This window comes from Heterodontus francisci, chromosome 9 (assembly GCF_036365525.1).
Source record: "Heterodontus francisci isolate sHetFra1 chromosome 9, sHetFra1.hap1, whole genome shotgun sequence".
Taxonomy (NCBI): Eukaryota; Metazoa; Chordata; class Chondrichthyes; order Heterodontiformes; family Heterodontidae; genus Heterodontus; species Heterodontus francisci.
In genome coordinates this window covers 33,414,214-33,434,771 of record NC_090379.1, presented here as the reverse complement: position 1 = coordinate 33,434,771, position 20,558 = coordinate 33,414,214, and the positions used below count along the sequence as shown (strand labels likewise).

Below are 20,558 nucleotides of genomic sequence, written 5' to 3'. Positions count from 1 at the left end.
AAGTATCAGCCTGCAGAAATGTGGCTTTTATGTCGATTGAGCTACATTCCCATGAATATGTGGCCAAAAAAGAGATAAAAGGAATTTCAAGATTAGTTTTGCAGCTGTGGGAGAGTACACTCTAACATCTGTATCACCCAGTCACTCTTCAGAACCTGTAGCAATTAGCCTTGCTTTAGCCTTATAAAGTCCCATCTGCAAGGGCTATTTCAGTACAAATCCATTTATGTGACAAAGCTGGTTGTCCCTTGATTGGTACCTCAGAATAAACTCCAAACTCTCAACTATCTAATTCCCTTTGTTTTGCCTCTCTTATTAGCAAGTTTATTGACAGCTACCAAAACTTTACAATCATGAGGAGACTTCTGCTTCTAGTTCTTTTACGAGACTGTTCTGCAGCTTTTATTTCATTGTTTAATTCAAACTACCGCCATTACTTGCACTTTTATGTCTGTCGAAACTACTAGTGACAGCACATTCTTGCACTACCGGAGGGTCTTTATTTTTAATTTATTTTTTATTTAGAGATACAGCACTGAAACAGGCCCTTCGGCCCACCGAGTCTGTGCCGACCATCAACCACCCATTTTATACTAATCCTACATTAATCCCATATTCCCCACCACATCCCCACAATTCTCCTACCACCTACCTACACTAGGGGCAATTTACAATGGCCAATTTACCTATCAACCTGCAAGTCCTTGGCTGTGGGAGGAAACCGGAGCACCCGGCAGAAACCCACGCGGTCACAGGGAGAACTTGCAAACTCCGCCCAGGCAGTACCCAGAATCGAACCCAGGTCGCTGGAGCTGTGAGGCTGCGGTGCTAACCACTGCGCCACTGCGCCGCCCAAACGGGCGTGATTGTTGAAGTGACTCTTGCATTAGGAAACACACCATCAGTACTTGCAATCTGCTTTCTTACTCTCCACTCTTGCACCCCATTCCACCAGTCCACGCTATTATCCTGAATAGTCAACCAATATTTCAACTTGCCATTAGCTTTTCCTGCACATTCCACAATTTTTGCATCCTTCATTCACTAGGCCTCTCTGGAATGTATGTCACCCGAGTACCCACTCTGGGCAATTGGCCTTTGGACGTGTGAGCTTTGTCATGGGCATCATGACCACTCACATTACCCCTTGATCTGTATTCTGTTCCTCAAGACCTTCATCACAAAACTCACGGAGCATGGAGGGGCGCATAGTTTATTTCTATCAGCTGCTCAGAGCCTGAGAGTTTGTAATTAATTCTGATCAACAATGAGGAATGAACCTTAACAGTTTGATTGCTATGTTTGATAAGCACTGTCTTACCATCATGAGCTATTACCTTTCAAGGACCTTTCCATTCCCTTTGACCCTCTCATTTATAATAAATCAAATCTCCTGAATTAAATTCGATCTCAGATGGTTTTATAAAGTGGGCTGCATTTTAAAAGCCCGCTGCTGAAATAGGGGGCGGGCGGAAAAATGTGCGGCCTGCACGCACGGGGCCCACGTCGCAGAGCTGCCACGATTCCAAATGCGGCAGCTCATTAGCATAGCTGGGGCAGCCGCCCCACGCCCCTCCCGATGATGTAGAGGGGGCAGGTGAGCCACCCCTGGTAACGGCGTCTGGTGCCAATGCGCAGGCGCCATTTTTAAAGGGCTTATAGCCCTCAATGATCATTTAAATTTTAAAGGAATAGTGACTATTAAAGTTTTTAAAAATGAATACAATAAGCTTTCCATGCCCTCTTCCATCCCCCAATGGCATTACACATCAGTCCTGTCCTTATCTCCCTGGAATAACTATCATGAAAATTTGACCTACCCTCTCCCTACCCCGCAAAAAGTTTGAAACCCTTGTCCTTTACCCCTTCCCATCACCCCTCGACCAATCCAAAGCATTTTAACCCCGCTCCCCCCTCTCCCACATAGAGAAAATCACCTCCTCTCACCTCCCCATAGGTGTCGCACCTCGTTTCCCCAATCGGGGAACCTGCTCTCAGAATCGCTGCGGCCGGCATGTTAATGAAAGGTAAGTATCCATTTGCATATTTTAATGCGGGTCCCGTCGCCGAGCCACGGGAGGGCATCCATGAGGCCTCACCGCCGGTACGGGCCCTGCGGCGTCAGGGTCGGTGGCGGGCCTCATCCGTTGCAATCGTCATGGCCCCCCACCACCGTTCCTGGCGTCGGGAGAGCCTTTAAAATACAGCCTGATGTGTCAGTGCTCTCTGAATTTTATCCAAGTCCTCAGCCTTGATGAAAACTCATCTCCCTACATGTAAAGCATTCAAATGTGCAGAACAAAATTGAACTAATTTGTAGTACCTTCTAAAGCAGGAGGACTATCGCACAACACTGAAGGCAATTTAGGATTTCGCCCATAGATTAATTGATAGTGACTATATCCTCCAACTATCTGGAGTGAACTCGTTGCATGAACCACATATGCCAGGATGGTTGTCAACTTGCAGTCTGGTCCAGCAGCTAAAATTTTATACAGCATTTCATTGATCACCGCATGATTCCTTTGACAGAGTCCATTACTAGTATTCATGACCATGTTGTTCATCATTTCACAAGTCTCTAAACTCGTCATTGGCAAATTTCCCTCCATCAGTCAGAAACGTCACTGGTGCCACATGTCTGATCCCCATTATTTTGGTCGATAATAACCCTTTTGTCTTTACTATGCATTACTACAGAAAGACTAAATCTGTTCGCCAGGTCTACAAAATATAGAATAAAAATATTTGTCTTTGTCCAGTAATTTGAGCAATGGCAACTACCTTGTTAAAGTCACATGCCAACGGAATGCTTACAATAGGACATAGCAGCGTCTGATACTTTTTACAAATTTCACACTCACAAAAATCTCTATTAGCATCGTATACTCATCATCAACCACACCTGCAACCTTTAGCACAAGTTTTAACCTTTACCAAGTAGGGTGAGCAAATTGTCTATGCAACTTTCAGACATTTTGCTTTTTTTCCTTTCTGATTCTTATCTTATGCCGTTAACATCCTAACATCCTGTCGAGAAACATCAGGTTTTGTTAAGGAGATACAATAATGTCCTAACTGGGTAAACTACAGATCCGCTTACTTTTGCAAAAGTAATTGTCGAGTCTCATTTATGCCTTTTTCATAGAAGGTTTACTCAACAGCATTGGTATCTCACTAGACACGACACCAGTACTTAGAAAATGGATTACTCCAGCTATTTCACATGGAATTACAACTCTCTTTAGTGACCTCAGTGTGTCGTCATCAACAAATCTAAAGCAAGTAGTACCCTTATATTCCTTAACCTTAGGCTGGATTTTAAAAGCCCACCACCAATCTTGGCGACGAGTTCAAAAAATGGCAGCACGCCCAATAGGGCTGCATGCCAAAGAACTGCTGCAATCGCAAGTGCGGTGGCTCATTTAAATAGCCGGGATCGCCTGCCCCATCACCGCGCAAATTTCGTGGAGGGGGCGGGCTGTCTGTCCCTAGCAATGGAGTCAGCTGTCTGGGTGCAGGCGCCATTTTTAAAAGGGCCCTGCCCAGCCCTGCTGCGCAATTTAAATTTTTAAAGTCCTACCCTCCCCACAAGATGAAATACGTTTCTAATGTCCCTTTCCCACCCCCTATAACAATTACAATAACTATTTGCCCTTCCCGCCCCAAAAACACTTACCCTTTACATCTGACCTTCCCTCCCCACAAACTGCATTAAGTTTAAGGTTCAACCCTTCCCATCATCTCCTATACCCATCATGTATATTTGACCCCCATCTCCCCCCCCCCCACCCCCGCACTGACAAAATTACCTCCTTCCCCCCTCCCCACAAGTGTGGCGCCATGTTTCCCCGGATGGGGATCTGAAGGCGCAGGAATGCCGGCTGTGTGCCGAAGATGGTTGTGGACCCTCAAGATCGCAGGTGTCAATTTAAATTTATGAATTTTATTCATTAGAGTATTTAAATTGTGGTCCTGTCGTGCAGCAGCAGGGACAACCGCCGGGAGGATCGGGCCCGGCCCTCACAACGAAGTCCGTGGTGGGCCTCATCCGGAGCCATCTTCAAGCCCCCCCACCACGGAACCCGCCGCCTGGGGGAGAACAAACTCCAGCCCCTTGTGTCACTACTTAGTGAATTAACATTTTACCAATCTGGTTCACGTACCGTAGAAGTGCAAGCACTATCTGCACAGTTAAAAGGGATCCACAACTAAACACATTCATCACAGGACTAAAACTCCTTGTGACCAGTATAATTTGTTCAGAATCATCCTCCTCCACCTCCTCCTCAGAATTCTCTTATGTGTCAGAAGAGCCTTAAATGAAGCACCCGTTAACAGTTCCTTGTGCATTCCTGGGATTCAACTATACCAAAAATAATTGCCCTATCATACTCCATAAAGTTTCATTTGTGCCTTTTTCATTGAAGGTTTACTCATTGAAGGGCGGCACAGTGGCGCAGTGGTTAGCACCACAGCCTCACAGCTCCAGCGACCCGGGTTCAATTCTGGGTACTGCCTGTGTGGAGTTTGCAAGTTCTCCCTGTGTCTGCGTGGGTTTCCTCCGGGTGCTCCAGTTTCCTCCCACATGCCAAAGACTTGCAGGTTGATAGGTAAATTGGCCAATAGCAATTGCCCCTAGTATAGGTAGGTGGTAGGGAAGTATAGGGACAGGTGGGGATGTGGCAGGGATATGGAATTAGTGTAGGATTAGTATAAATGGGTGGTTGATGGTCGGCACAGACTCGGTGGGCCGAAGGGCCTGTTTCAGTACTGTATCTCTAAAACTAAAAACTAAATAGCATAGATATTGCACAAGAGGCTACATTAGGAGTTAGAAAATGGCATATACCAGCTATTTCATATGGAATTACACCTCTTTTAGATGATCTCTTGTGTTATCACCAAACCTATTCATCTATCATTTCTGGTTCCACCAGCTATCAGAATGGGGGCAAGACGACCGCAGGAGGGGTACTGGTCTAGCTTACCTGGGCAATGAGATTCACTGCTTGAACTGCCTCAAGAGGCAGCTGAATCTGCTAGACACTGCCTTTAGCAATAGCAGAGAATTAAAGGCTAAGGGAGTAAAACCAACAAGAAATCTGGAGTGGAGTCCCATTAGGCAGTTGATGATCTCTCTCAAGCAAGCAACTACTGCAACCGACTGGGCCGCAGATGGATAGACTTTAATCTTTCCTATGGATATTAGTCTACAAGGTCAAGAGAGAGGGGTGGTTCGTATGCATGGCAAGTTTGCACCTCCTAAAACCATGCCTACGGTTATGCAAACTAATGGAGGACACTTCAATCCTACTCTCAGTGAGGAAACAAACATGGGAAGTTGCAGTCTATGAGTTATAAGTTCAGCTCAACTGGTGAAGAGCAAGGGCACTACAGGTTGCCTTTGTCGGTGGTAAGGATCATCATGTCCTATTGGTCAGTCACCGCCCACCTTAACCTGAGCAACCCCCAGCAAGTAAGGTCTACCCACCGTGTTCCTTTGACTCTGGGTACAGGAGGATAGGAATTTTTAACTCAACAAAGTGGATGGAAAGAAAGAGAGAGAGTACCCAACAAACAAAAAAGGAGAAATTTACTGGCTTGGAAAATGAAACAATCAGGACCACGGGCTCTGGCATGAACAATGACTCACATTCTACAGTGAGCATATGCATGGCTGTGTTGATTGACCACGAGCTACACAAGCTTGTTGTCAACATTGCTGTAGGGAACACCAGATTAGCTGACACACACTCTATGCACAAGGCTAACTACACCTTTTATTTGCATGGCAAGAAAGAAAAATCACTGTGGTGAACATGGTCAATCTATTGCTGACTGAAAAGACACTGAGTCAATTGAGCCACCAGTAGTAACTTCCAAATGCCTTATCTCTGTGTCTATCTACCTTGTCTGTCCCTGTCAACATCTGTGCTTATGTGCCAACCTTGAATGACAAAGATCAATTCTGTGACTCTCAACATGACTTTCTGGAGCACATTCCAAATGGCAAGAAGTTAGTTATTCAGCTAGGTGATTTCAATGCACGTGTTGGATTGGACAGAGATTCATGGCCAATGTACCTTGGTGATCATGATCTGGGCAAAATCCAATGACAATGAACAACAGCTTCCTGCCCAGAATGGACTTTGCATCTCCAACACATTCTTTGAGGGCAAACATCACCACAAGGTATCATGGCAACATCCAAGATCTGGCCATATGCAGTAACTTGACCTGATCACAAGACATGTTCCCCACACCGGCACCTACCACAGCGCACTTGTGACACTGACTACTCATCAGCAGAATGAAGGTGCAACACAAAAGTTTCACAGTTCCAAACATGACAGCCCGCCACATCAACATCCCCAGGACAAGAAATTATGCCAAATACCAGCAGTTTGCTTTTGCACGTGAGCAATTGCTGCCCGCTAAAGGCTTGCCAGCAAATGCCGATGTGGATATTGACAAAGCTTGGAAGTCACTGAGTTCAATCATTTATGGCACAGCAGCAATATTTGGTATAAGGCGGAATCCACAACAAAGACTGGTTTCAGACTTACTCAGCAGACATGTCATCTGTCATTAAAAGCACAAAGTAAAGCCTACCTGATGCACAACATAAACCCAACAGCCAGAAAACAGTGCGACTTGAAAGTAGCCAAGGCAGTCACGCAAAAGACAGGGAAATCTTGCACAAACACTGGATCAACATAGTCAAGAAATATAAACTGCCTCTGACAATGAAAATCCACATGCTATGTATGATGGGATGAAGAGGGCTTTTAAAAAAAATTCGTTCAGGGGAATGTTAACATCGCTGGCTAGGCCAGTATTTGTTGCCCATCCCCAACTGCCCTCGAGAAGGTGGTGGCGAGTAACCTTCTTGAACCGCTGCAGTCCTTGGGGGGTGTAGGTACACCCACAGTGCTGTTAGGAAGGGAGTTCCAGGATTTTGACCCAGCGACCCAGTGAAGGAACAACGATATAGTTCTAAGTCAGGATGGTGTGTGGCTTGGAGGGGAACTTGCAGGTAGCGTTCCCATCTGCTGCCCTTGTCCTTCCAGGTGGTAGAGGTCACGGGTTTGGAAGGTGCTATTGAAGGAGGTGTGCTGCGTTGCTGCAGTACATCTTGTAGATGGTTCTGAAGAAGAGTCACTGACCTGAAACGTTAACTCTGCTTCTCTCTCCACAGATGCTGCCAGACTTGCTGAGGATTTCTGGCATTTCTTGTTTTTTTCCTCCACCAGTGGTGGAGGAAGTGACTGTTGAAGGTGGTGGATGGGATGCCAATTCTGTTGCTGCTTTGTCGAGTGTTGCTAGACCTGTACCCATCCAGGCAAGTGGAGAGTATTCCATCACACCAATAACTTGTAGATGGTGGACATGCACTGGGGAGTCAGCAGAATTCCCAGCCTCTGACCTGCTCTTGTAGCCACAGCATTTATGTGGCTGGTTCAGTTCAGTTCAGTTTTGGGTCAATGGTGACCCCCAGGATGGTGGTAGTGGGGGCTTCAGCAATGGTAATGACACTGAATGTCAAGGGGAGATGGCTAGATTCTCTCTTGTTGGAGATGGTCGTTGCCTGGCACTTAAGCAGCAAGTAACACTCGTGCCACACATTAACCCAAGCCTGAATGTTGTCCAGGTCTTGCTGCATATGGACATGGGCTTCTTCAGTATTTGAGCAGTTGCGAATGGTACTGCACATTGCGTAATCAGCGACCATCCCCACTTCTGACCTTATGATGGAGGAAAGGTCATTGATGAAGCAGCTGAAGATAGTTAGGCCTAGGACACTGCAGGAGTTCCTCAGGGTAGTGATGTCCTGGGACTGAGATGATTGACCTGAAACAACCACACCCATCCACCCATGTGCTAGGTATGACTCCAACCAGCGGAGAGCTTCCCCCCCGATTCCCATTGATTCCAATTTTGCTAGAGCTCCTTGATATCATACTCTGTCAAATGCTGCCTTGATGTCAAGGGCAGTCACTCTCACCTCACCTCTCAAGTTTAGCTCTTCTGTCCATGTTTGGACCAAGGCTGTAATGAGATCAGGAGCTGACTGGTTCTGACAGAACCCAAACTGAGCAGGTTATTGCTGCGCAAGTGCCACTTGATAGCACTGGCGATGACCCCTTCCATCACTTTGCTGATGATCAGGAGTAGACTAATAGGACGGCAATGGGGCGGGTTGGATTTGTCCTGGTTTTGTGCACCAGACATACCTGGGCAATTTTCCACATTGCCGGGTAGATGCCAGTGTTGTAGCTGCATTGGAACAGCTACTTCGGGAGCATAAGTCTTCATTTTGACAATTTCCAGTTTCCTGGTCCCAACCACCTCCTCTTCACTATGGACATCCAATCGCTCTACACCTCCATCCCCCACCAGGATGGTTTGAGGGCTCTCCGCTTCTTCCTGGAACAGAGGCCCAACCAGTCCCCATCCACCACCACCCTCCTCCGCCTGGCTGAAATTGTTCTCACATTGAACAACTTCTCCTTCAACTCCACGCACTTCCTTCAAGTAAAAGGTGTCGCTATGGGTACCCGCATGGGTCCTAGTTATGCCTGTCTTTTTGTGGGATATGTCGAGCATTCTTTGTTCCAGTCCTACTCAGGCCCCCTCCCCCAACTCTTTTTCCGGTAGATTGATGACTGTATCGGTGCCGTTTCCTGCTCCCGCCCCGAACTAGAAAACTTTATCAACTTTGCTTCCAATTTCTACCCTTCTCTCACCTTTACATGGTCCATCTCTGACACTTCCCTTCCCTTCCTCGACTTCTCTGTCTCCATCTCTGGGGATAGGTTGTCTACCAATATCCATATAAGCCCACCGACTCCCACAGCTACCTCAACTACACTTCTTCACACCCTACCTCCTGTAAGGACTCCATTCCATTCTCCCAGTTTCTCCGTCTCCGACGCATCTGCTCTGATGATGCTACCTTCCATGACGGTGCTTCTGATATGACCTCCTTTTTCCTCAACCGAGGATTTCCCCCCACTGTGGTTGACAGGGCCCTCAACCGTGTCTGACCCATTCCCCGCACCTCTACCCTCACCCCTTCCCCTCCCTCCCAGAACCGTGACAGGGTTCCCCTTGTCCTCACTTTTCATCCCACCAGCCTCCATATCCAAAGGATCATCCTCCGCCATTTTCGCCACCTCCAGCGTGATGCCACTACCAGTCGCATCTTCCCCTCCCTTCCCCTGTCAGCATTCCGAAGGGATCGTTCCCTCCGCGACACCCTGGTCCACTCCTCCATTACCCCCACCACCTCGTCCCCGTCCCAGGGCACCTTCCGTTGCAATCGCAGGAGGTGTAATACCTGCCCATTTACCTCCTCTCTCCTCACTATCCCAGGCCCCAAACACTCCTTTCAGGTGAAGCAGCGATTTACTTGTACTTCGTTCAATGTAGTATACTGTATTCGCTGCTCACAGTGTGGTCTCCTCTACATTGGGGAGACTGGGTGACCGCTTTGCGGAACATCTCCGCTCAGTCCGTAAGCAGGACCCTGAGCTTCCGGTTGCTTGCCATTTCAACACTCCCCCCTGCTCTCAGGCTCACATCTCTGTCCTGGGATTGCTGCAGTGTTCCAGTGAACATCAACGCAAGCTCGAGGAACAGCATCTCATCTACCGATTAGGCACACTACAGCCTGCCGGACTGAACATTGAGTTCAATAATTTCAGAGCATGACAGCCCCCCATTTTACTTTCATTTTTATTTATTTTTTCTTCCTTTTTTTTTTACATTCTTCTTTACATTTTTTACAATCTTTTTTTGCATTTATTTCATTTCATCTTAGTTTGTTCAGTTTGCTTACCCACTGTTTTTTTCAGTTTTTTTTTCAGGTTTGCACTTGCTGCTGTTCAATATTCAGTGTATTCACACCTAATCTGTACTAATGCTTTGTCTTTCAACACACCATTAACATATTGTTTGCCTTTGCTCCGTGACCTTTTGGTCAGCTATGTGGCTGGTCCAATCTGCACCTTCTCCTTTGTTATCTCTTGCCCCACCCCCACCTCACTTGCTTATAATCTGTGACTTTTCTAATATTTGTCAGTTCCGAAGAAGGGTCACTGACCCGAAACGTTAACTCTGCTTCTCTTTCCACAGATGCTGCCAGACCTGCTGAGTGATTCCAGCATTTCTTGTTTTTGTTTCAGATTTCCAGCATCCGCAGTATTTTGCTTTTATTTCTTCAGTACTATTGCTGGAATGTTGCCAGGGCCCATAGCCTTTGCAGTATCCAATGCCTTCAGCAGTTTCTTGATATCACGTGGAGTGAATCGGCTTGGTCCTACCAATACCAAAGTTGCCCCTCTGAAAAGACGGCAGATGGTGATGTACTTATCAACAGATGTCTCACTGCACTAAACACTATTGAGAGCTGTACTCCCATGAGACAGACATCTCCTAGTCTGCATTTGGTGCTCTTTCACACCTCCTACCCTGGATGAGTTAGAAGCAGAAACCTCATCACTTATATTTGAAAGGGCCACTGATTCCTTAGCTCCTGGCGAGGGTGAAATTCCAGCCAAACTGCTTAAGCACAGAAAGCCCCCTCTAATGTCAGACATTCAAAACCTCCTCCTTCCTGGTAGAGGGCAGGATCCCTTCCACATGGCACGGTGATGTAAAAATCATCACATTCGACAAAAACAAAGGCGACAGTGGAGACTGTATCAACTACAGGGGCACCTGACTTTTCATGGTTACTGGAAAGGCCTTTGTCAGGATCATGCTGAAAAGATTCCATTAACTTGCAGACCTGAAGACCGAGCATATCCAGAAGCACAGTGCGATTTCCGTGCTAGCAGATTTACTGCAGATCTTCTCCGTTCTCCAGCTACAAGAGAAGTATAGGGAACAGTACATACCTCTCTACCTTGCTTTAATAGATCTCACAAAAGTATTCGATACTGTCAGCAGTGCAGGACTCAAAATTTCAGAAAACTGGCTGTCCAAAACTCCTTAGGCTCGTCTGTTTTTTTCATGACAAAATGCAAAAGGGTTTGACAGCTCCACTTTCAACAATTTCAGGGTGAAGAATGGTGTGAACCAGGGCGGTGTCCTAGTCCCCACTCTTATTTTCTCCTCCATGCTCCTGACCTTTGCCTTCCCTGCAGATATGGAATGAGTTTACCTGCATACTAGGTCAGATGACAAGCTCTACAATCTGTCCAGATTAAAAGTGAAGACAAAAATACAGAAAATCTTGATCGGAGAACTCCTCTATGCTGATATTGCACTAGTCACCCACACAGAAACTCAAGCTACAAAAGACTCACGGATTCTCTCTCATGTAACATGTTCTCCCTTACTATAAGTGTCAAGAAAATTGTGGTTATGGGGCAGAGCGTTACAGCTCCACCCTTGATCACACTAAAACACTCTGCTGGAACTGGTTAGCAAATTTTGCTACCTTGTCTGTCACCATGGACTCAATCTGACTCTTGATGCAGAACTCGACATGTGTAGGGAAAGCAGCCACCACCTTTTCCTGACTCACGAGACGTGCATGGACCAGGATGCTGGTTTATGAAGCCTGTGCTCTCAGCACCTTGTTGTTATATAGCTATGAAGCATGGACAACTTACAGCTATCAAGAAAGGAAGCTCAACAATTCTCAGCTTTGATGTCTGCGACGCATTCTCGACATCTCATGGAAGGACAAAATGATGAACGCAACAGTTCCCAAAGGCAAATCTCCCAAGTATGCTAGCACTCATCAAGCAGAGGCGACTTCCCTGGCTCAGGGTGTTTGCAGGATAGAAGATGGATACATTCCCAAGGATATTCTGGATGGGGAGGTAGCTGGAGCCAGAAGACCAGTCGGGCACCCAAAGCTCTGTTTCAAGGATGCTTGTAAGCTTGACATGAAGGCCCTAAACAATCGATTTTCACATGTGGGAAACACTAGCCAACAATATAGGGAAATGGCGACATTACCTGTGGGTCGGTGTGCACCACCATGATGATCAGTAGCTACACTAGCTTGACAGCAGGCACCATTACCGAAATTAGCGCCCCACGACACCTGATAATCATCTCATTTTTGGAAGAACCTGCCTCTCACAGATTGGTCTCTTCAGCCAGTTAAAGTGCACCATGTGAAACTACCCCAGCCTAATGGAATTGCTGTATAGATGGGAGAATGCCAATGATGAAACAATTTGTCTTCAGCTAAAGGTGCTTTCATCGTCGTTCAGTCTATCTTTGATCTTTTCATTGTACTGACACCTGTCTCCAGTATCTGGACCATTTTGAAATCTGGCAGTGAGCCCTCTATTCTTTATGTCACTGTGGTTTGTCTCATTTGTTCCATGAAGGCTGAAGGAAAATGACCATTTCCCCAGGAATGTTTGAGACAGCAGACATCTGATCTAGCAGATTTCCCTCACCCAGAATCGAACACCAGTTAGAACTAGCAACCTGTCCATATCCGACACCTTAGCACAATCCAGCAACAAAAACAGTAGCACTGAACCAGGCATCCCCAAATTAAATTTCATCAATCTTTTATATAATTTATTAAAATCCATGATATATTCTTCCATGGAATGACCATTTGTTTTTCAATATCTATTAAAGTCTGATCATGCCGCATAGGCTTTTAATAGATCATCTTTTTTGTAGATTTCATCCAAGAACTCTCATAGAAGGTCCAAACATTCATCAGTATCCAACTGACAGGCATCCATCTCACAAAATGCTTTGCTTCTGACTTTTACTTCCTGTTGGAAATGACAAAGCCAAAGCCATACCTAGTTTCTTCTCTGGTCGCGTCATAATCCATGTCCACATATCCACTTCATTCTTCCACAGATCATATGGTTCAGACTCTGGAGAACATTGGAGAGTAATCATACCCTGATAAATTTACACTTGTTTTCTGCCATTTTCCACAAAGGCCACTGGGATTGTAATTTTCTGTCTGAAAAAATTCTTAGTTTCCAGCCTTCACCCTTAGACTGCCATGTTACATTCCAGAAAACCAGTTGAAGGATAGAACTATAGCCGAGCCCAATAACCACAGTTTCAGTCCGTGTCTATTTATTGGGGCACAAGTGAATCCCCAGTTAATGCCCACCATCTCTATACAATTAAACAATTAATATGCAATTAACAAGGGAAAGGCCATTCAGCTCCTTGAGCTTGTTTGGCCAATTAGACCCAATTGTTCCATATCCATTAATGTTCTTACTTAACATAATTGCATCAATCTCAGTCGTGAAAATCTCAGCATCCATGGCATTTTGAGGAAGCAAATTCTACCACACTTTCTGTGCGCAAGTGTTTCACTTCCAAATTGGCCTGTGGTTTTAAAACAATGAACTCCTTTTTTAATACAACAAAATGCATGGATATAGCATCTTCAACATAGTAAGATATTTCAAGGAGTTTCACAGAAGCATTACCAACATTTGATATCAAGCCACATACAGAGATAATTGGGCAGGTGATCAAAAATTCAGTCCGAGTTATGGTTTTCAGGAGTGTCTTCAAGTTTAGTTTAGTTTAGTGATACAGCACTGAAACAGGCCCTTCGGCCCACCGAGTCTGTGCCGACCATCAACCACCCATTTATACTAATCCCACACTAATTCCATATTCCTACCTCATCCCCACCTGTCCCTATATTTCCCTACCACCTACCTACACTAGGGGCAATTTATAATGGCCAATTAACCTATCAACCAGCAAGTCTTTGGCATGTGGGAGGAAACCGGAGCACCCGGAGGAAACCCACGCAGACACAGTGAAACTTGCAAACTCCACACAGGCAGCACCCAGAATTGAACCCGGGTCGCTGGAGCTGTGAGGTTGCGGTGCTAACCACTGCGCCGCCCTAATTGGAGGAGACAGAGGTAGACAGGCAGAGGTTTAAGGAGGGAATTTCAGAGCTAGGACTTGGCAGCTGAAGGCATGGCCAGCAAAAATGCAGCAAATAAAATATGGGCTGCTTGAGGCCAGAATTGGAGGAGCGCAGAGATCACAAATGGTTGTAAGGCTGGAGGAAGTTATAGAGATAGAGAGGGACAAGACCATGGAAGGATTTGAAAATAGGGAAGGAAATTTTAAAAGTGAGGCATTGTCAGAATGGGAAGAACTGTAGGTCATTAAGGAAAGGGGTTATGGGTGAACGGAACTCGTTCCAAGTTAGGATACAGGCAGAGTTTTCGATGAGCTCAAGTTTATGGAGGGTGAAAGATCAGATGCATTGGAATAGTCAAATCTAGGGGTAACAAAGGCACAGATGAGGCTTTCAGCAGCAGATGAGCTTAGACAGACGATGTTACAGAGGTGCAAGACAATGGTTTTGGTGATGGAGCAGATGTCTGGTCGGAAGCTCATCTTATAGTCAAGTAGGATGCTAAGGTTACCAACGGTCTGGTTCAGCCTCAGATAGTGGTCAGGGGCTAGGGGCTAGGGAACAGAGTTTGTGGCATGGACCAAAGCCAATGGCTTTGGTCATCCCAATACTTAGTTGAAGGAGATTTCTGATCATCCAGTATTGGCTGTCAAACAATTAGCATGACAAAACAATGTAGGGGTCGAGGTCAATTCTCCCAAATCCCAGGAACCCCACCTCAGTACTATCAAAATGTAAAAACCTCAACCTCTGCTAAATAACAACACTATCTCCATGGACCCACAGTGCTAACAAGGGCAAGGACCCCTGCTTTCTGCACTTCAAAGTCTCAACACTCTTATCTCAGTGCTCCAAAACTCAAAGAGCACTACAGCTCTGTGAAACACCAGGAATCTCCCTCCTCTGAAGCTGAATACCACCATTATAGCCAAAGCCCCCCGCAAAAAAACTCACTCATTGCTACCAATCCACAGAACTTTCAACTAAGCCCTTCAAATGGCAGGATGACCCTTCTGTACTGTACTCTTAGGATCCCCTACCAAAATGCTACCAGATTCCAGCACCCCCAAACCAGTTCTGTACAGTCCAAGACCATCCTCAGCGCTACTAAATGCCAACTATCTACCTCCATCTTACTATGTATTTTCAGTTTAAAGAAAAAAAGGTAGGTTTAAAAAAATTGAGTACCTAGGCAATGGAACATGATAATTATCAACAAAGCCACTGATTTACAGCCTTCACAGAAAAAAGAACAAAATTAGACAATTCAGAACTTCAACAAAAAACAGAACACCAAAAGCTATTTCGCTTGTTCGGTCACTGTAAAATCAGTGGTCCTGGTATGTCATAGCATCCGTTCTGTTAAAAAAGCAGGATAGCCTTTTACTTAGCATCAGCAATATCATTGGAGATTGGCTATTATAGAGATAGTACATCTAGCATGCATTTTCTGTCTGTCATTTTTCAAATCTTAGCACACTTCGAAGGAATGGTATGAAAACAAAACCACTGTCCAGCAACACAAAAGATCAGAAGCAGTATGTTTGCACCTCCTATACACACATCACTTAATGGCAATTAGACTCTCTGGCCTTAACTCAGCACATTCTGCACTGCATGGCATCACAAATTTCTGGTCTACACTTTATATTCTTTTGACCATTATTTCCTCTTGTCAGCAGATCTTGCATTTCCTATGATCAATATTTTCCTTAACTGCCAGTCATATGATAGCAAGGCTCAGGTAAACAATAAAAACTCTTGCGCCATGTACTGGATACTGTAATTTTGCAAACTCCCCCATGTGCATTTCCAACTGCCTGAACAATTGATAAACACGCGAGACAAGGTCATTTGTAAACCAACAAGCTGATTTATTTTTTATTCAATGAATTTCAATCTGTTGATTAAAAAAAGCATGGCATTCTACCAGCTATTCAGTGCAGAGACTAGCAAATATCTGCATTTAATTGTCTCTAACCATAGGAACAGAGTGCCCTGCTTCTATAATAAAAGAAATGCTGGAAACACTTTGCAGGTTAGACAGCACCTACTTTTACTTCCGTTTTCCACAACAAAATCTCTTTTTTCCAGCTATTCAGAAAACTAAAACCTGACTTATAACCACAGCTACATTTATTGAATCAGAAACATACAGGAAGCCATTTGACCCAATGTGGCTATGTCAGCTCTTTAAAACAGCTGACCAATTAGTCCCTCTCATCTGGTCTTTCCCCATAGCTCTGCAATTTTTTCCTTTTTAAAGTATATTATATATATAAAAAAATAAAGAAGTTACTATTGAATCTGCTTTCAGGCAGTGAATTCGCAATCATAGCAATACTTCTACTAAATCTCTACTTAATTTTCTCCAAGAACAATTCCAGCTTCTGTAGTCTCTCCAAATAACTGAAGATCCTCATCTCTGTTACCATTCTAGTAAATCTCCTCTGCATTCTGTGTGATGCCCAGAATTGGGTATAAGACTCCAGCTGAGGCCTAACCAGGTGATAGATAAATTGTTGCTGATTGGGAGCTCAACTGCCCAATCAAGCCTGCCACTGCCCTCCTAGGTATGCACACCACTCAACGCCACCCCGCCCCACCGCCCCCCACCCCACAACAAATACTGAATGTGAATATTAAATGAATCTCGCTCACAAACTGACGCTATATATGAGAAACACCAATTCTAACATTTTTTTTAATCTGGAAAGAATCTAAATTTCCAGCAGCTTACATTATGAGGATTAAATCAATTGTAAGCTAACTTAACTTGTCAGAATGCAAATAAATGACAAATTTAAGCCAAATTGTCAGAAGTCCAAAAACGTGACGTCGCATGAGACTCCTATCCTTAGAAAACAGCAGATCACTTAATCTACCCATGCATAACGCTACTGGAAATCAATTATAATAACAGTTCATCTAGCACATATTTCCTTTCTGTCACACTTCAAATGTCAAGCAAATTTAAGCACCACATTTCAAATAAAAAAACATAAAAGGAACAAAGGCAATTGTTTCTCAACTGCCAGAATGCAACCTGAAGGACTTTACCAACACATTTCAAGTCCCGATTAAGAGTTTCGCCCTCAAAAGCAAATAAATGATTAATGCACCGAGACCTTACTGAATAAATAGACTCTGCGTTCTTAGAGACAGCCAAGTTTTATCTTAGATTATATTCTGCATTTCACATTGTAAAAGGAGCTAACATAAACCAAAGGAGCAGAGGCAGGCCATTCAGCCCTTAGAGCCTGCACCGCCATTTATTAAGATCAGGCCTGAACTTCTCCCTCAATTCCACCTTCCTGGACCATTCCCATGCCACACCCAATTCCTTTAGTATCCAAGCATCTGTTGATGTCTGTCTTTACTGAGTGACTAATCATTCACAGCTCTCTGGGGCAGAAAATCAGAAAGATTCATAACTGAGTGAAGAAATTTTTTCTCATCTCAGTCCTAAATGGCCAACCCCCCATTCTGAGACTGAGACCCATAGTTCTAGACTTCTCAGCCAGGTGAAACATCCTCCCAGCATCTACCCTATCAAGCCCCTTAAGCTTATCATCCAACTTACTGAAAGCAACACTTTGCTAACCGACTAATAGTACAGTATCAGGAAAAAGTTAAAGTAAAAATAAAGTCAAATTATTGTGCTGCTATATTGAAACCTATCAGTTTTAATGTTTTATTGTATCATATATTTATAGTGCTTGTTCTAAGCATTCTGGAAACAGTGCCTTGCCATCTGTATTAGTCAGTTAGTAGCCTTTTTACGTAGTATTATCAGTTTTGTACAGAGTATCAAAAGGTGGGAGCGCAGAAGAACAAGATGGAAGAGAAGGATCTAACTCCCACCTAAAACATATTCCACTTTCCAAACATTCTTGGAACAAAAAAAGAGAAACAAACTGAAACTGCGAAGTGTAGAGCTTGGTCTTTCAAGATCTGACAAAGGAAGAATGAGATAATGTTTTGCTTGCACACTGCACAGTTGTGATGATCAAAGATTAACCAGCCATCTTTCACATGCTAAAGGGCCCACTGCACAGTTCCATCGTTTCTGTTCATGTCTCAGATTTGCAGTTTTTTTTATTCGCAAGCAAGAAATTTAACACCTTCTCCTGATAGCAAGAAGGCATCATTACTGAACCTTGCCTATTGCGCCAGTAAACACAAGGCACGTTTCATTAAACATATATTCAGTGTAAATGTTAAATAAAATTAAATCACGCCCATTTCAAAGCCCCAGGTATTGCACAATATTATCAGTGTTAGTATTAGGAATGACTAGTAGTTTTGTTCTTCATTGTCAGAAAGTATTAGTCTCACCCTCTTTAGTTCATATCAGATACTGAATACATTAAAAAGCATAAGAGGAAATCCGACAAAAAATGCCTTTAGGTTGCCAATTGACATGTTTCGTTTTCTCACCATTGTATTCCCGATTGTATTGAGAACAGATTAGTAAACACAGCTACCGTTCCCTTAAAACACAAGTTTGCGTCTCTTTCTGCTTCCGTCACTATGCACTTGTAACACGAACTGTATTAAACATGTATTTGATGAACATTTTTGTACAGTGCGGTGTGCCAAAACTCCTTACCTTCCGAGGTTACTTTAATCTCATCCACCCCCAGTTCCTTTGCTCGTACTGATTACCAGTCTGCGCAGTCTCTGCTTCTGCTACAGTGAAAGAGGAACTCCCTACTGACTGACACTTGTATCAACCAGTTAAACCCTCTCAGCAAATCCCTGGCCGCTGTAATCATCTGGAAAAAGGAAGGGAGGAGGGGGTTGGTTTTCTGTTTAAGAAAAATATTCAATAATCTACTGTAATGCATCATGTTTGTTGTTAAATACAGATATGGAAAAGTGTACATCTACCTTTTGGGGGTAGGATTAGAAAATGAACCAATGCCATGGAATGGTGAGATATGAATTGGCAACATGTACTGCGGGTGATCGATTCAAGCTGTCCAATGGATAAAAGTTAGTGTTCAGTTTTTTAAACAAAACTGGGAAAGTACTAAAAGTGTTAAAGTCTGTTTTCTTTTAAATAATCGTTTTTAATATTTTATGGTGTGGAATCTTTCGTTATTGTTTTCAAGCAATTGCATTTAACAAAATAGACAACTCTATTAACCAGTTGTGTTGTCATTTAGGGTTAAATATTGCCAAGCTTCCAGGAATTAAACATCAATCTCCCGGGAGAAAAATCAGAGGGGCATACATTACTGTTCCATTTTCTTTGAATTATCTTTGAGTTATAAAACAACTGAAGACTGGGAAATAGGTCGTTTAATAGGCAGGACAATTGGAGTCGGGAAATGTGAAACCTCGAGGAACACGTCCAACCACAGAAGGCAAGCCTACTTAAACCGATAATCCTATTTCTTGGAAACTAAACAGAAATTTTATAAAACGCATGAATCATTTCAAGACTTGTGTGCACTTTTAAAAAATAAAACAATTTCTATTAATAAATCCATCTCTGCCATTTCACTTGATGTGTAATTTTAAATTGAGAAATGCAAAAGGGGCAGCGTCTAAAAATCTTAATTTTATACCATGAACATCACTGTTTTTCATCTGTTTTCATCATTTTGAACAAGCAGGTAGCATGGGGAGATTGAGAGAACAGGAAAGGGAAATAAATATATAATGCATAATATTATGACCCAGGCAAGAGGAGTGCACTGTTTATTCTAGTTCCACTTCTCCACAGGTCACAATATAGTTTAAAATTTTTCCCCACTTACCGATACAGTCAATCATAGACTCTATTTCTATCCCAGAATAAAACACACCAACCAGGTTTATTTAATAAACAACAAAATTCACAGTTTATTATAAAACAAGTCTTAACCAGAAATGAAGCAATGCATAAACACAGGGATTGAAATATTAAAGTTCCCTTTTTACCTTAGCTCCTCACACTCACACACACACACACACACACATACACAGGTTAACCGAAAAAATAAAGGGATTTGCATTTTTGAGCTCTATTACAAAAGTAAAGACAAAAAAACACGGGTTAAATACTTGCTAATTCTTGAAGAAGAAAGAGAAGATATGGAAAGATATCCTTTGTTTTTGTTTGGCGTCCAAATGCGTCTAGACGGCTGTCACTGGGATCTTCCTAGAACAGTTCTTTTCAGGTGACATTGCAGATCAGTTTGGGTAGGCTTCCAGGAAATGCAGCAACAGAGGTTTCAGACACTGGAGAAATGCGGCAACAGTTTCGTCTGCTTTTTACACTTGCTTCTCAGCTCCTCAAGAGATGGAAAACTAGCAGGCTGTTTCCAAACTGCTGGAAATTTGGGTGGTTTGTTCTTCTTGGCAAGTTTTCCACAACTGTCTTTTCAAAACCATTCTCCACATCCCAACTCACTGTCCAAAGCGAAACCATAAAAAATGTCACAAGAGACAAGCCTCATAACCTCCATAAATTTTGACCTCTCACTTCTCTGTAAACATCTTCCCCAAGTCAAAAACAACCCTTGCTGGGTAATTATTTGAAAACAGGTGCCTTGCAGTAACTGTTTGTTTTCAAAGCTCTCAGTGACCCCTGTAAAAAAAAATTCCTTTCCGGTTTTAAAACACAAATTCTCAAAATTTAACAAAAAAATAGAAGCACTTGTAACAA

General features: G+C 43.6%; 1 protein-coding gene and 1 long non-coding RNA gene across 2 annotated transcripts in view; one reads left to right on the top strand and one right to left on the bottom strand.

The window, feature by feature from the left end:
• lgmn (legumain) overlaps positions 1–18,618 on the bottom strand; it is a 56,990-nt gene extending 38,372 nt beyond the window's left edge. The window contains exon 1 of the mRNA XM_068038759.1: positions 18,513–18,618. The gene's annotated coding sequence lies outside the window, so the exon portion shown is untranslated. The remainder of the gene's footprint in view (positions 1–18,512) is intronic.
• LOC137373651 (uncharacterized) lies at positions 18,609–19,393 on the top strand. Its single transcript, XR_010975658.1, has 2 exons — positions 18,609–18,898; positions 19,072–19,393. It is a non-coding gene; the product is annotated as an uncharacterized lncRNA (long non-coding RNA).
• Positions 19,394–20,558: the final 1,165 nt, after the last annotated feature.